This window comes from Pungitius pungitius, chromosome 7 (assembly GCF_949316345.1).
Source record: "Pungitius pungitius chromosome 7, fPunPun2.1, whole genome shotgun sequence".
NCBI lineage: Eukaryota > Metazoa > Chordata > Actinopteri > Perciformes > Gasterosteidae > Pungitius > Pungitius pungitius.
The window spans coordinates 10,251,538-10,265,878 of NC_084906.1; positions in this window are offsets into that span (position 1 = coordinate 10,251,538).

Consider the following 14,341-nt stretch of genomic DNA (forward strand, 5'->3'; position numbering starts at 1 on the left):
TAGACCTTATCCTTCATACCATAATGATAATGATGAAAAAAGGTCATTTGCTTGATAGAAAACATAGTTGAGTGATTCAGGTTCTATAACAACATCTAATCCTTCATACCATAATGATAATGATGAAAAAAGATCATTTGCTTGATAGAAACAGTGAAAGCTAAAGCATTCTTAATACAGTCCGTTTTAGCTGTTTTCTCCTTCTGCAAAAGCTTTGAAAGTAACAATATGGGTCAAAACGTAGTTGAGTTAATCAGGTTCTAAAACTAGACCTTATCCTTCATACCATAATGATAATGATGAAAAAGGGTCATTTGCTTGATAGAAAACGTAGTTGAGTGAATCAGGTTCTACAACAACACCTAATCCTTCATACCATAATGATAATGATGAAAAAAGATCATTCGCTTGATAGAAACAGTGAAACCTAAAGCATTCTTCATATAGTCCGTTTTAGCTGTTTTCTCCTTCTGCAAAAGCTTTGAAAGTAACAATATTGGTCAAAACGTAGTTGAGTGAATTAGGTTCTAAAACTAGACCTTATCCTTCATACCATAATGATAATGATGAAAAAGGGTCATTTGCTTGATAGAAAACGTAGTTGAGTGAATCTGGTTCTAAAACTAGACCTAATCCTTCTTTCCATAATGATAATGATGAAAAAGGGTCATTTGCTTGATAGAAAACGTAGTTGAGTGAATCGGGTTCTACAACAACACCTAATCCTTCATACCATAATGAAAATTATGAAAAAAGGTCATTTGCTTGATAGAAACAGTGAAAGCTAAGGCATTCTTAATACAGTCCGTTTTAGCTGTTTTCTCCTTCTGCAAAAGCTTTGAAAGTAACAATATTGGTCAAAACGTAGTTGAGTGAATCAGGTTCTAAAACTAGACCTTATCCTTCATACCATAATGATAATGATGAAAAAGGGTCATTTGCTTGATAGAAAACATAGTTGAGTGATTCAGGTTCTACAACAACATCTAATCCTTCATACCATAATGATAATGATGAAAAAAGATCATTTGCTTGATAGAAACAGTGAAAGCTAAAGCATTCTTCATACAGTCCGTTTTAGCTGTTTTCTCTTTCTGCAAAAGCTTTGAAAGTAACAATATGGGTCAAAACGAAGTTGAGTGAATCAGGTTCTAAAACTAGACCTTATCCTTCATACCATAATGATAATGATGAAAAAGGGTCATTTGCTTGATAGAAAACATAGTTGAGTGAATCAGGTTCTAGAACAACGCCTAATCCTTCTTTCGATAATGATAATGATGAAAAAGGGTCATTTGCTTGATAGAAAACGTAGTTGAGTGAATCAGGTTCTAAATCTAGACCTAATCCTTCATACCATAATGATAATGATGAAAAAGGGTCATTTGCTTGATAGAAACAGTGAAAGCTAAGGCATTCTTCATACAGTCCGTTTTAGCTGTTTTCTCTTTCTTCAAAAGCTTTGAAAGTAATAATATTGGTCAAAACGTAGTTGAGTGAATCAGGTTCTAAAACTAGACCTAATCCTTCTTTCCATAATGATAATGATGAAAAAGGGTCATTTGCTTGATAGAAAACGTAGTTGAGTGAATCAGGTTCTACAACAACATCTAATCCTTCATACCATAATGATAATGATGAAAAAAGATCATTTGCTTGATAGAAACAGTGAAAGCTAAAGCATTCTTCATACAGTCCGTTTTAGCTGTTTTCTCCTTCTGCAAAAGCTTTGAAAGTAACAATATTGGTCAAAACGTAGTTGAGTGAATCGGGTTCTCCAACAACACCTAATCCTTCATACCATAATGAAAATGATGAAAAAGGGTCATTTGCTTGATAGAAACAGTGAAAGCTAAGGCATTCTTCATACAGTCCATTTTAGCTGTTTTCTCTTTCTGCAAAAGCTTTGAAAGTAACAATATGGGTCAAAACGTAGTTGAGTGAATCAGGTTCTAAAACTAGACCTTATCCTTCATACCATAATGATAATGATGAAAAAGGGTCATTTGCTTGATAGAAAACGTAGTTGAGTGAATCGGGTTCTACAACAACACCTAATCCTTCATACCATAATGAAAATGATGAAAAAAGGTCATTTGCTTGATAGAAACAGTGAAAGGTAAGGCATTCTTAATACAGTCCGTTTCAGCTGTTTTCTCCTTCTGCAAAATCTTTGAAAGTAACAATATTGGTCAAAACGTAGTTGAGTGAATCAGGTTCTAAAACTAGACCTTATCCTTCATACCATAATGATAATGATGAAAAAAGGTCATTTGCTTGATAGAAAACATAGTTGAGTGATTCAGGTTCTATAACAACATCTAATCCTTCATACCATAATGATAATGATGAAAAAAGATCATTTGCTTGATAGAAACAGTGAAAGCTAAAGCATTCTTAATACAGTCCGTTTTAGCTGTTTTCTCCTTCTGCAAAAGCTTTGAAAGTAACAATATGGGTCAAAACGTAGTTGAGTTAATCAGGTTCTAAAACTAGACCTTATCCTTCATACCATAATGATAATGATGAAAAAGGGTCATTTGCTTGATAGAAAACGTAGTTGAGTGAATCAGGTTCTAAAACAACACCTAATCCTTCATACCATAATGATAATGATGAAAAAAGATCATTCGCTTGATAGAAACAGTGAAACCTAAAGCATTCTTCATATAGTCCGTTTTAGCTGTTTTCTCTTTCTGCAAAAGCTTTGAAAGTAACAATATTGGTCAAAACGTAGTTGAGTGAATTAGGTTCTAAAACTAGACCTTATCCTTCATACCATAATGATAATGATGAAAAAGGGTCATTTGCTTGATAGAAAACGTAGTTGAGTGAATCTGGTTCTAAAACTAGACCTAATCCTTCTTTCCATAATGATAATGATGAAAAAGGGTCATTTGCTTGATAGAAAACGTAGTTGAGTGAATCGGGTTCTACAACAACACCTAATCCTTCATACCATAATGAAAATTATGAAAAAAGGTCATTTGCTTGATAGAAACAGTGAAAGCTAAGGCATTCTTAATACAGTCCGTTTTAGCTGTTTTCTCCTTCTGCAAAAGCTTTGAAAGTAACAATATTGGTCAAAACGTAGTTGAGTGAATCAGGTTCTAAAACTAGACCTTATCCTTCATACCATAATGATAATGATGAAAAAGGGTCATTTGCTTGATAGAAAACATAGTTGAGTGATTCAGGTTCTACAACAACATCTAATCCTTCATACCATAATGATAATGATGAAAAAAGATCATTTGCTTGATAGAAACAGTGAAAGCTAAAGCATTCTTCATATAGTCCGTTTTAGCTGTTTTCTCCTTCTGCAAAAGCTTTGAAAGTAACAATATTGGTCAAAACGTAGTTGAGTGAATCAGGTTCTACAACAACACCTAATCCTTCATACCATAATGATAATGATGAAAAAAGATCATTTGCTTGATAGAAACAGTGAAAGCTAAAGCATTCTTCATACAGTCCGTTTTAGCTGTTTTCTCTTTCTGCAAAAGCTTTGAAAGTAACAATATGGGTCAAAACGAAGTTGAGTGAATCAGGTTCTAAAACTAGACCTTATCCTTCATACCATAATGATAATGATGAAAAAGGGTCATTTGCTTGATAGAAAACATAGTTGAGTGAATCAGGTTCTAGAACAACGCCTAATCCTTCTTTCGATAATGATAATGATGAAAAAGGGTCATTTGCTTGATAGAAAACGTAGTTGAGTGAATCAGGTTCTAAATCTAGACCTAATCCTTCATACCATAATGATAATGATGAAAAAGGGTCATTTGCTTGATAGAAACAGTGAAAGCTAAGGCATTCTTCATACAGTCCGTTTTAGCTGTTTTCTCTTTCTTCAAAAGCTTTGAAAGTAATAATATTGGTCAAAACGAAGTTGAGTGAATCAGGTTCTAAAACTAGACCTAATCCTTCTTTCCATAATGATAATGATGAAAAAGGGTCATTTGCTTGATAGAAAACGTAGTTGAGTGAATCAGGTTCTACAACAACATCTAATCCTTCATACCATAATGATAATGATGAAAAAAGATCATTTGCTTGATAGAAACAGTGAAAGCTAAAGCATTCTTCATACAGTCCGTTTTAGCTGTTTTCTCTTTCTGCAAAAGCTTTGAAAGTAACAATATGGGTCAAAACGAAGTTGAGTGAATCAGGTTCTAAAACTAGACCTTATCCTTCATACCATAATAATAATGATGAAAAAGGGTCATTTGCTTGATAGAAAACATAGTTGAGTGAATCAGGTTCTAGAACAACGCCTAATCCTTCTTTCGATAATGATAATGATGAAAAAGGGTCATTTGCTTGATAGAAAACGTAGTTGAGTGAATCAGGTTCTAAATCTAGACCTAATCCTTCATACCATAATGATAATGATGAAAAAGGGTCATTTGCTTGATAGAAACAGTGAAAGCTAAGGCATTCTTCATACAGTCCGTTTTAGCTGTTTTCTCTTTCTTCAAAAGCTTTGAAAGTAATAATATTGGTCAAAACGTAGTTGAGTGAATCAGGTTCTAAAACTAGACCTTATCCTTCATACCATAATGATAATGATGAAAAAGGGTCATTTGCTTGATAGAAAACGTAGTTGAGTGAATCAGGTTCTACAACAACACCTAATCCTTCATACCATAATGATAATGATGAAAAAAGATCATTCGCTTGATAGAAACAGTGAAACCTAAAGCATTCTTCATATAGTCCGTTTTAGCTGTTTTCTCCTTCTGCAAAAGCTTTGAAAGTAACAATATTGGTCAAAACGTAGTTGAGTGAATCAGGTTCTAAAACTAGACCTTATCCTTCATACCATAATGATAATGATGAAAAAGGGTCATTTGCTTGATAGAAAACGTAGTTGAGTGAATCAGGTTCTAAAACTAGACCTAATCCTTCTTTCCATAATGATAATGATGAAAAAGGGTCATTTGCTTGATAGAAAACGTAGTTGAGTGAATCGGGTTCTACAACAACACCTAATCCTTCATACCATAATGAAAATGATGAAAAAGGGTCATTTGCTTGATAGAAACAGTGAAAGGTAAGGCATTCTTAATACAGTCCGTTTCAGCTGTTTTCTCCTTCTGCAAAAGCTTTGAAAGTAACAATATTGGTCAAAACGTAGTTGAGTGAATCAGGTTCTAAAACTAGACCTTATCCTTCATACCATAATGATAATGATGAAAAAAGGTCATTTGCTTGATAGAAAACATAGTTGAGTGATTCAGGTTCTATAACAACATCTAATCCTTCATACCATAATGATAATGATGAAAAAAGATCATTTGCTTGATAGAAACAGTGAAAGCTAAAGCATTCTTAATACAGTCCGTTTTAGCTGTTTTCTCCTTCTGCAAAAGCTTTGAAAGTAACAATATGGGTCAAAACGTAGTTGAGTGAATCAGGTTCTAAAACTAGACCTTATCCTTCATACCATAATGATAATGATGAAAAAGGGTCATTTGCTTGATAGAAAACGTAGTTGAGTGAATCAGGTTCTACAACAACACCTAATCCTTCATACCATAATGATAATGATGAAAAAAGATCATTCGCTTGATAGAAACAGTGAAACCTAAAGCATTCTTCATATAGTCCGTTTTAGCTGTTTTCTCCTTCTGCAAAAGCTTTGAAAGTAACAATATTGGTCAAAACGTAGTTGAGTGAATCAGGTTCTACAACAACACCTAATCCTTCTTTCCATAATGATAATGATGAAAAAGGGTCATTTGCTTGATAGAAAACGTCGTTGAGTGAATCAGGTTTTACAACAACACCTAATCCTTCATACCATAATGATAATGATGAAAAAAGATCATTTGCTTGATAGAAACAGTGAAAGCTAAAGCATTCTTCATACAGTCCGTTTTAGCTGTTTTCTCTTTCTGCAAAAGCTTTGAAAGTAACAATATGGGTCAAAACGAAGTTGAGTGAATCAGGTTCTAAAACTAGACCTTATCCTTCATACCATAATGATAATGATGAAAAAGGGTCATTTGCTTGATAGAAAACATAGTTGAGTGAATCAGGTTCTAGAACAACGCCTAATCCTTCTTTCGATAATGATAATGATGAAAAAGGGTCATTTGCTTGATAGAAACAGTGAAAGCTAAGGCATTCTTCATACAGTCCGTTTTAGCTGTTTTCTCTTTCTTCAAAAGCTTTGAAAGTAATAATATTGGTCAAAACGTAGTTGAGTGAATCAGGTTCTAAAACTAGACCTAATCCTTCTTTCCATAATGATAATGATGAAAAAGGGTCATTTGCTTGATAGAAAACGTAGTTGAGTGAATCAGGTTCTACAACAACATCTAATCCTTCATACCATAATGATAATGATGAAAAAAGATCATTTGCGTGATAGAAACAGTGAAAGCTAAAGCATTCTTAATACAGTCCGTTTTAGCTGTTTTCTCCTTCTGCAAAAGCTTTGAAAGTAACAATATGGGTCAAAACGTAGTTGAGTGAATCAGGTTCTAAAACTAGACCTTATCCTTCATACCATAATGATAATGATGAAAAAGGGTCATTTGCCTGATAGAAAACGTAGTTGAGTGAATCAGGTTCTACAACAACACCTAATCCTTCATACCATAATGATAATGATGAAAAAAGATCATTCGCTTGATAGAAACAGTGAAACCTAAAGCATTCTTCATATAGTCCGTTTTAGCTGTTTTCTCCTTCTGCAAAAGCTTTGAAAGTAACAATATTGGTCAAAACGTAGTTGAGTGAATCAGGTTCTACAACAACACCTAATCCTTCTTTCCATAATGATAATGATGAAAAAGGGTCATTTGCTTGATAGAAAACGTAGTTGAGTGAATCGGGTTCTACAACAACACCTAATCCTTCATACCATAATGAAAATTATGAAAAAAGGTCATTTGCTTGATAGAAACAGTGAAAGCTAAGGCATTCTTAATACAGTCCGTTTTAGCTGTTTTCTCCTTCTGCAAAAGCTTTGAAAGTAACAATATTGGTCAAAACGTAGTTGAGTGAATCAGGTTCTAAAACTAGACCTTATCCTTCATACCATAATGATAATGATGAAAAAGGGTCATTTGCTTGATAGAAAACGTAGTTGAGTGAATCAGGTTCTAAAACTAGACCTAATCCTTCTTTCCATAATGATAATGATGAAAAAGGGTCATTTGCTTGATAGAAAACGTAGTTGAGTGAATCGGGTTCTACAACAACACCTAATCCTTCATACCATAATGAAAATGATGAAAAAGGGTCATTTGCTTGATAGAAACAGTGAAAGGTAAGGCATTCTTAATACAGTCCGTTTCAGCTGTTTTCTCCTTCTGCAAAAGCTTTGAAAGTAACAATATTGGTCAAAACGTAGTTGAGTGAATCAGGTTCTAAAACTAGACCTTATCCTTCATACCATAATGATAATGATGAAAAAAGGTCATTTGCTTGATAGAAAACATAGTTGAGTGATTCAGGTTCTATAACAACATCTAATCCTTCATACCATAATGATAATGATGAAAAAAGATCATTTGCTTGATAGAAACAGTGAAAGCTAAAGCATTCTTAATACAGTCCGTTTTAGCTGTTTTCTCCTTCTGCAAAAGCTTTGAAAGTAACAATATGGGTCAAAACGTAGTTGAGTGAATCAGGTTCTAAAACTAGACCTTATCCTTCATACCATAATGATAATGATGAAAAAGGGTCATTTGCTTGATAGAAAACGTAGTTGAGTGAATCAGGTTCTACAACAACACCTAATCCTTCATACCATAATGATAATGATGAAAAAAGATCATTCGCTTGATAGAAACAGTGAAACCTAAAGCATTCTTCATATAGTCCGTTTTAGCTGTTTTCTCCTTCTGCAAAAGCTTTGAAAGTAACAATATTGGTCAAAACGTAGTTGAGTGAATTAGGTTCTAAAACTAGACCTTATCCTTCATACCATAATGATAATGATGAAAAAGGGTCATTTGCTTGATAGAAAACGTAGTTGAGTGAATCTGGTTCTAAAACTAGACCTAATCCTTCTTTCCATAATGATAATGATGAAAAAGGGTCATTTGCTTGATAGAAAACGTAGTTGAGTGAATCGGGTTCTACAACAACACCTAATCCTTCATACCATAATGAAAATTATGAAAAAAGATCATTTGCTTGATAGAAACAGTGAAAGCTAAGGCATTCTTAATACAGTCCGTTTTAGCTGTTTTCTCCTTCTGCAAAAGCTTTGAAAGTAACAATATTGGTCAAAACGTAGTTGAGTGAATCAGGTTCTAAAACTAGACCTTATCCTTCATACCATAATGATAATGATGAAAAAGGGTCATTTGCTTGATAGAAAACATAGTTGAGTGATTCAGGTTCTACAACAACATCTAATCCTTCATACCATAATGATAATGATGAAAAAAGATCATTTGCTTGATAGAAACAGTGAAAGCTAAAGCATTCTTCATATAGTCCGTTTTAGCTGTTTTCTCCTTCTGCAAAAGCTTTGAAAGTAACAATATTGGTCAAAACGTAGTTGAGTGAATCAGGTTCTACAACAACACCTAATCCTTCATACCATAATGAAAATGATGAAAAAGGGTCATTTGCTTGATAGAAACAGTGAAAGGTAAGGCATTCTTAATACAGTCCGTTTCAGCTGTTTTCTCCTTCTGCAAAAGCTTTGAAAGTAACAATATTGGTCAAAACGTAGTTGAGTGAATCAGGTTCTAAAACTAGACCTTATCCTTCATACCATAATGATAATGATGAAAAAAGGTCATTTGCTTGATAGAAAACATAGTTGAGTGATTCAGGTTCTATAACAACATCTAATCCTTCATACCATAATGATAATGATGAAAAAAGATCATTTGCTTGATAGAAACAGTGAAAGCTAAAGCATTCTTAATACAGTCCGTTTTAGCTGTTTTCTCCTTCTGCAAAAGCTTTGAAAGTAACAATATGGGTCAAAACGTAGTTGAGTGAATCAGGTTCTAAAACTAGACCTTATCCTTCATACCATAATGATAATGATGAAAAAGGGTCATTTGCTTGATAGAAAACGTAGTTGAGTGAATCAGGTTCTACAACAACACCTAATCCTTCATACCATAATGAAAATGATGAAAAAAGGTCATTTGCTTGATAGAAACAGTGAAAGGTAAGGCATTCTTAATACAGTCCGTTTCAGCTGTTTTCTCCTTCTGCAAAATCTTTGAAAGTAACAATATTGGTCAAAACGTAGTTGAGTGAATCAGGTTCTAAAACTAGACCTTATCCTTCATACCATAATGATAATGATGAAAAAAGGTCATTTGCTTTATAGAAAACATAGTTGAGTGATTCAGGTTCTATAACAACATCTAATCCTTCATACCATAATGATAATGATGAAAAAAGATCATTTGCTTGATAGAAACAGTGAAAGCTAAAGCATTCTTAATACAGTCCGTTTTAGCTGTTTTCTCCTTCTGCAAAAGCTTTGAAAGTAACAATATGGGTCAAAACGTAGTTGAGTTAATCAGGTTCTAAAACTAGACCTTATCCTTCATACCATAATGATAATGATGAAAAAGGGTCATTTGCTTGATAGAAAACGTAGTTGAGTGAATCAGGTTCTACAACAACACCTAATCCTTCATACCATAATGATAATGATGAAAAAAGATCATTCGCTTGATAGAAACAGTGAAACCTAAAGCATTCTTCATATAGTCCGTTTTAGCTGTTTTCTCCTTCTGCAAAAGCTTTGAAAGTAACAATATTGGTCAAAACGTAGTTGAGTGAATCAGGTTCTACAACAACACCTAATCCTTCTTTCCATAATGATAATGATGAAAAAGGGTCATTTGCTTGATAGAAAACGTTGTTGAGTGAATCAGGTTCTACAACAACACCTAATCCTTCATACCATAATGAAAATTATGAAAAAAGGTCATTTGCTTGATAGAAACAGTGAAAGCTAAGGCATTCTTAATACAGTCCGTTTTAGCTGTTTTCTCCTTCTGCAAAAGCTTTGAAAGTAACAATATTGGTCAAAACGTAGTTGAGTGAATCAGGTTCTACAACAACACCTAATCCTTCTTTCCATAATGATAATGATGAAAAAGGGTCATTTGCTTGATAGAAAACGTCGTTGAGTGAATCAGGTTCTACAACAACACCTAATCCTTCATACCATAATGAAAATTATGAAAAAAGGTCATTTGCTTGATAGAAACAGTGAAAGCTAAGGCATTCTTAATACAGTCCGTTTTAGCTGTTTTCTCCTTCTGCAAAAGCTTTGAAAGTAACAATATTGGTCAAAACGTAGTTGAGTGAATCAGGTTCTAAAACTAGACCTTATCCTTCATACCATAATGATAATGATGAAAAAAGGTCATTTGCTTGATAGAAAACATAGTTGAGTGATTCAGGTTCTACAACAACATCTAATCCTTCATACCATAATGATAATGATGAAAAAAGATCATTTGCTTGATAGAAACAGTGAAAGCTAAAGCATTCTTCATATAGTCCGTTTTAGCTGTTTTCTCCTTCTGCAAAAGCTTTGAAAGTAACAATATTGGTCAAAACGTAGTTGAGTGAATCAGGTTCTAAAACTAGACCTTATCCTTCATACCATAATGATAATGATGAAAAAGGGTCATTTGCTTGATAGAAAACGTAGTTGAGTGAATCAGGTTCTAAAACTAGACCTAATCCTTCTTTCCATAATGATAATGATGAAAAAGGGTCATTTGCTTGATAGAAAACGTAGTTGAGTGAATTGGGTTCTACAACAACACCTAATCCTTCATACCATAATGAAAATGATGAAAAAGGGTCATTTGCTTGATAGAAACAGTGAAAGGTAAGGCATTCTTAATACAGTCCGTTTCAGCTGTTTTCTCCTTCTGCAAAAGCTTTGAAAGTAACAATATTGGTCAAAACGTAGTTGAGTGAATCAGGTTCTAAAACTAGACCTTATCCTTCATACCATAATGATAATGATGAAAAAAGGTCATTTGCTTGATAGAAAACATAGTTGAGTGATTCAGGTTCTATAACAACATCTAATCCTTCATACCATAATGATAATGATGAAAAAAGATCATTTGCTTGATAGAAACAGTGAAAGCTAAAGCATTCTTAATACAGTCCGTTTTAGCTGTTTTCTCCTTCTGCAAAAGCTTTGAAAGTAACAATATGGGTCAAAACGTAGTTGAGTGAATCAGGTTCTAAAACTAGACCTTATCCTTCATACCATAATGATAATGATGAAAAAGGGTCATTTGCTTGATAGAAAACGTAGTTGAGTGAATCAGGTTCTACAACAACACCTAATCCTTCATACCATAATGATAATGATGAAAAAAGATCATTCGCTTGATAGAAACAGTGAAACCTAAAGCATTCTTCATATAGTCCGTTTTAGCTGTTTTCTCCTTCTGCAAAAGCTTTGAAAGTAACAATATTGGTCAAAACGTAGTTGAGTGAATTAGGTTCTAAAACTAGACCTTATCCTTCATACCATAATGATAATGATGAAAAAGGGTCATTTGCTTGATAGAAAACGTAGTTGAGTGAATCTGGTTCTAAAACTAGACCTAATCCTTCTTTCCATAATGATAATGATGAAAAAGGGTCATTTGCTTGATAGAAAACGTAGTTGAGTGAATCGGGTTCTACAACAACACCTAATCCTTCATACCATAATGAAAATTATGAAAAAAGATCATTTGCTTGATAGAAACAGTGAAAGCTAAGGCATTCTTAATACAGTCCGTTTTAGCTGTTTTCTCCTTCTGCAAAAGCTTTGAAAGTAACAATATTGGTCAAAACGTAGTTGAGTGAATCAGGTTCTAAAACTAGACCTTATCCTTCATACCATAATGATAATGATGAAAAAGGGTCATTTGCTTGATAGAAAACATAGTTGAGTGATTCAGGTTCTACAACAACATCTAATCCTTCATACCATAATGATAATGATGAAAAAAGATCATTTGCTTGATAGAAACAGTGAAAGCTAAAGCATTCTTCATATAGTCCGTTTTAGCTGTTTTCTCCTTCTGCAAAAGCTTTGAAAGTAACAATATTGGTCAAAACGTAGTTGAGTGAATCAGGTTCTACAACAACACCTAATCCTTCATACCATAATGAAAATGATGAAAAAGGGTCATTTGCTTGATAGAAACAGTGAAAGGTAAGGCATTCTTAATACAGTCCGTTTCAGCTGTTTTCTCCTTCTGCAAAAGCTTTGAAAGTAACAATATTGGTCAAAACGTAGTTGAGTGAATCAGGTTCTAAAACTAGACCTTATCCTTCATACCATAATGATAATGATGAAAAAAGGTCATTTGCTTGATAGAAAACATAGTTGAGTGATTCAGGTTCTATAACAACATCTAATCCTTCATACCATAATGATAATGATGAAAAAAGATCATTTGCTTGATAGAAACAGTGAAAGCTAAAGCATTCTTAATACAGTCCGTTTTAGCTGTTTTCTCCTTCTGCAAAAGCTTTGAAAGTAACAATATGGGTCAAAACGTAGTTGAGTGAATCAGGTTCTAAAACTAGACCTTATCCTTCATACCATAATGATAATGATGAAAAAGGGTCATTTGCTTGATAGAAAACGTAGTTGAGTGAATCAGGTTCTACAACAACACCTAATCCTTCATACCATAATGAAAATGATGAAAAAAGGTCATTTGCTTGATAGAAACAGTGAAAGGTAAGGCATTCTTAATACAGTCCGTTTCAGCTGTTTTCTCCTTCTGCAAAATCTTTGAAAGTAACAATATTGGTCAAAACGTAGTTGAGTGAATCAGGTTCTAAAACTAGACCTTATCCTTCATACCATAATGATAATGATGAAAAAAGGTCATTTGCTTGATAGAAAACATAGTTGAGTGATTCAGGTTCTATAACAACATCTAATCCTTCATACCATAATGATAATGATGAAAAAAGATCATTTGCTTGATAGAAACAGTGAAAGCTAAAGCATTCTTAATACAGTCCGTTTTAGCTGTTTTCTCCTTCTGCAAAAGCTTTGAAAGTAACAATATGGGTCAAAACGTAGTTGAGTTAATCAGGTTCTAAAACTAGACCTTATCCTTCATACCATAATGATAATGATGAAAAAGGGTCATTTGCTTGATAGAAAACGTAGTTGAGTGAATCAGGTTCTACAACAACACCTAATCCTTCATACCATAATGATAATGATGAAAAAAGATCATTCGCTTGATAGAAACAGTGAAACCTAAAGCATTCTTCATATAGTCCGTTTTAGCTGTTTTCTCCTTCTGCAAAAGCTTTGAAAGTAACAATATTGGTCAAAACGTAGTTGAGTGAATCAGGTTCTACAACAACACCTAATCCTTCTTTCCATAATGATAATGATGAAAAAGGGTCATTTGCTTGATAGAAAACGTTGTTGAGTGAATCAGGTTCTACAACAACACCTAATCCTTCATACCATAATGAAAATTATGAAAAAAGGTCATTTGCTTGATAGAAACAGTGAAAGCTAAGGCATTCTTAATACAGTCCGTTTTAGCTGTTTTCTCCTTCTGCAAAAGCTTTGAAAGTAACAATATTGGTCAAAACGTAGTTGAGTGAATCAGGTTCTACAACAACACCTAATCCTTCTTTCCATAATGATAATGATGAAAAAGGGTCATTTGCTTGATAGAAAACGTCGTTGAGTGAATCAGGTTCTACAACAACACCTAATCCTTCATACCATAATGAAAATTATGAAAAAAGGTCATTTGCTTGATAGAAACAGTGAAAGCTAAGGCATTCTTAATACAGTCCGTTTTAGCTGTTTTCTCCTTCTGCAAAAGCTTTGAAAGTAACAATATTGGTCAAAACGTAGTTGAGTGAATCAGGTTCTAAAACTAGACCTTATCCTTCATACCATAATGATAATGATGAAAAAAGGTCATTTGCTTGATAGAAAACATAGTTGAGTGATTCAGGTTCTACAACAACATCTAATCCTTCATACCATAATGATAATGATGAAAAAAGATCATTTGCTTGATAGAAACAGTGAAAGCTAAAGCATTCTTCATATAGTCCGTTTTAGCTGTTTTCTCCTTCTGCAAAAGCTTTGAAAGTAACAATATTGGTCAAAACGTAGTTGAGTGAATCAGGTTCTAAAACTAGACCTTATCCTTCATACCATAATGATAATGATGAAAAAGGGTCATTTGCTTGATAGAAAACGTAGTTGAGTGAATCAGGTTCTAAAACTAGACCTAATCCTTCTTTCCATAATGATAATGATGAAAAAGGGTCATTTGCTTGATAGAAAACGTAGTTGAGTGAATTGGGTTCTACAACAACA